Source organism: Pristiophorus japonicus, chromosome 23 (genome assembly GCF_044704955.1).
Source record: "Pristiophorus japonicus isolate sPriJap1 chromosome 23, sPriJap1.hap1, whole genome shotgun sequence".
NCBI classification, from domain to species: domain Eukaryota; kingdom Metazoa; phylum Chordata; class Chondrichthyes; family Pristiophoridae; genus Pristiophorus; species Pristiophorus japonicus.
In genome coordinates, this window is record NC_091999.1 from 5552378 (window position 1) to 5555743 (window position 3366).

The following is a 3366-nucleotide window of genomic DNA, read 5'->3' on the forward strand; positions in this document are numbered from 1 at the left end:
CTTACCCCTTATCCTTAGACTGTGACCCCTGGTTCTGGACTTCCCCAACATCGGGAACATTCTTCCTGCATCTAACCTGTCTAAACCCGTCAGAATTTTAAACGTTTCTATGAGATCCCCTGGTCTGCTTTCACCGATTTTTTTTTGAACGAATATGAAAATAGCACACACCTTACAGAGAGGCGGAGTTCTATCATTTCCGAAGGGACATTATTATTGAATGATGTTCTCACAGGTGGATCCTAGCTGTGACAAACCTGCCGGCAGTTTCCGTGTGATGCTCTCGCTCTGACCCGCTTTGTCTGCCCTCTGTTGTTCGAGAGATTACCGCTGTTCCCTGTATGGCGTTGGTTGGACCAGCAATGCAGTGGAGCGGGGATCTGTGCATTCTTTTTTTTGTTGAAATTCGTAGCCAATCGTTCCAATTCTTTGTCAAATCACAAACGCCAGAGGTCACCTTGCACACGCCAAGGATCACTCTGCGCCAATGCTCTTCGCCAAAAGGCCTAGAGCCACTGCACCGTTCCTGGAAGTACTGCAATACCAGGTTCGTGCCATGGAGGTGGATGGGTCAGGTCCCCCACACACCTCCGTGGAGGTGGATGGGTCAAGCCACCCCACCCACCTCCTGTTTCCAAAAAAAGCAAGCATATACCTTCCTGATCCAGGGAGAACCACCCGGAGGTCATGGTGGCTACTCCCCTGTCAGGTCAGTTACGCATGATCTTAGCCAAAAGGCCGAGACAGAGCATTACCCGGACTGGAGAGTTACAGGCTGAGGGAGCTTCGTCTCACACCGCTCCTCATCATTATATCACTTCTCAGTGTGTATTTCGTTCCAAGTAAGAAAATCCATTAACCAGCTGACTGCTGCAATTCAGGTGGTTATTGGTGAAATGCTGCTTCTGATGAAGGTGAACATTACTATTATTTTATATTCGAATGAAGTCACCAAGAAACAGCGGAACAACAGGTACCTGAAAATGACGGTACAAGCAGTAAATAATGTCACACTAACTTGCACCGTGAAAACAAGATTACCCCAACACTTATGGGCTATGGTACACTCAGCACCCCACAGCAGACTCCACAGTGTGCGATGCATCACTATGGAGCGATAGTAAACCGAAACAACTACACCACTGTGATCGCTTCTCTTCTACGTTTAGCAAAAGCAGCAAGATTACCGAGCTAACGATCAGCATGGCCCTGATCTCCGACACCGCCGTGTATTTCTGTGTCACAAGCCCCAAACAGCTGCCGAGGTACAGCGGACCCCGGACAATAACCCACACTGAGAGTCCGAGTTGGTGCTCACCCGAGAACGCACCCACACCACTAAACAGAAGCGGAAATCCAGCCTCCAGAGTAAGAGTCACAGGGACCTTCTTAAAATTGCAACAAAACACACCACTCAACAACAACAGGTGAGGCCCACTTGTGGGTTATATTAGTTGCTGAGTTCCGCTCGCATTAATAATGAAACATAATTTTGCTAAGGCATCTGCGGCGCCTTAACTCCCATTTTTCCATTCGATGCACTCTCCGTTCTTGCCTGCCTCCTCTCGTCTCCTGCCTCCAGTCTTTACCTATAATCCTACGAACTTCCTTCCTCCAGTCTGTCGTTTAACGATTTAAAACATTTGCTGCTGCTCTGCACATTCATTCAGCACGGCTCCAGCCACGCTTCCCGTAACCAGGACCTGCAGACAGGTCAGTGAATAAACACAGGGTTTCTCATCATCCCTCATCATCATCTGCACCTGTTTTCTATGTTTTCTAGGATAATTCAGGATTATCATCTTCTTCAACAGTTAACGAAATCGTCATCAGTGAAATGGTTATAAACAGGGACTGAAACTGGCATTGGGAAATAGAACAACATTGCAACCACTCCCCGAGGTTCTGGAGGCGGACACATAAGGTACAGTTAATTAACTTGTGAAATTGTTAAACAGTAATGGGTTGTATTACATTAATGAGCATACATATCATTTAAAAAAACAATGTCACCACAATTTATATTGAGAAAGCGTCAGTCAGTATTGGTTGATGTAAAATGACCAGCGGTGGGAATCCGCGCTCTGTCAGCGGCACCTGGTTTAAAGTTTCTCCTTTGAGCTGATCTTATAGAACACGGTTACTGTACGAGGGGTCCCGAGGCCCTTCTCGCTGTGGGCCTCAGTACACAGTAGTACACGCGGCTGTCTCCGAGCTGCACCTCAGTCAGGGTGAAAACACCGATAGTTTTCGACTTGTTCAGAATGACAGAGAAACGCCCTTCGACTCCGCCCATTCCAGAGGAACGTATTCGAATGATGAGAGTGGGAGCATTTTGCTGGATCTGACGGTAAAGCTCCAGGAAATAGTTCGTCAGGGAGGCTGAATAGTTGCAATTAATACTCGTCGAGGTTCCTTCCAGATACTGGGCATCTGTTGGCCATTGATCCACGGAGTCTCCAAAACTCAGACCTGCAGGTAACAATTCTGGTTACCCAGGGAAACGGAGTAAACAACAGATCACACATTTTCACATCCTTTCACAATATATCTGTCTATCTCTCTGTGTATACACAGGGAGCCAAAGAAAGGAAGAGAAAACACCAGATTAATGGCTAGACAGAGATAGACAGGCAGTTGGATGAACATAGACATACCGAGAGAGAAAAAAACCCGACACAATTAAACAGATAGAAAACACTTGCAGGAGTAGGCCATTCGGCCCTTCGAGCCTGCACCACCATTCAATAAAATCATGGCTGATCATTCCCTCAGTACCCCTTTCCTGCATTCTCTCCATACCCCTTGATCGCCTTTAGCCATAAGGGCCACATCTAACTCCCTCTTGAATATATCCAACGAACTGCCATCAACAACTCTCTGCGGTAGGGAATTCCACAGGTTAACAACTCTGAGTGAAGAAATTTCTCCTCATCTCGGTCCTAAATGGCTTACCCCTTATCCTTAGACTGTGTCCCCTGATTCTGGACTTTCCCAATATCAGGAACATTCTTCCTGCATCTAACCTGTCCAGTCCCATCAGAATTTTGTATGTTTCTATGAGATCCCCTCTCATCCTTCTAAACTCCAGTGAATAAAGGCCCAGTCGATCCAGTCTCTCCTCATATGTCAGACCAGCCATCCCGGGAATCAGTCTGGTGAACCTTCGCTGCACTCCCTCAATAGCAAGAACATCCTTCCTCAGATTAGGATACCAAAACTGAATACAATATTCCAGGTGAGGCCTCACCAAGGCCCTATACAACTGCAGTAAAACCTCCCTGCTCCTATACTCAAATTCCCTCGCTATGAAGGCCAACATCTATCATTTGCCTTCTTCACCGCCTGCTGTACCTGCATGCCAAC

General features: G+C 46.9%; 1 pseudogene; it reads right to left on the reverse strand.

Moving 5' to 3' along the window:
- Positions 1–510: 510 nt before the first annotated feature.
- Positions 511–751, reverse strand: LOC139235755 (U2 spliceosomal RNA; annotated as a pseudogene).
- Positions 752–3366: the final 2615 nt, after the last annotated feature.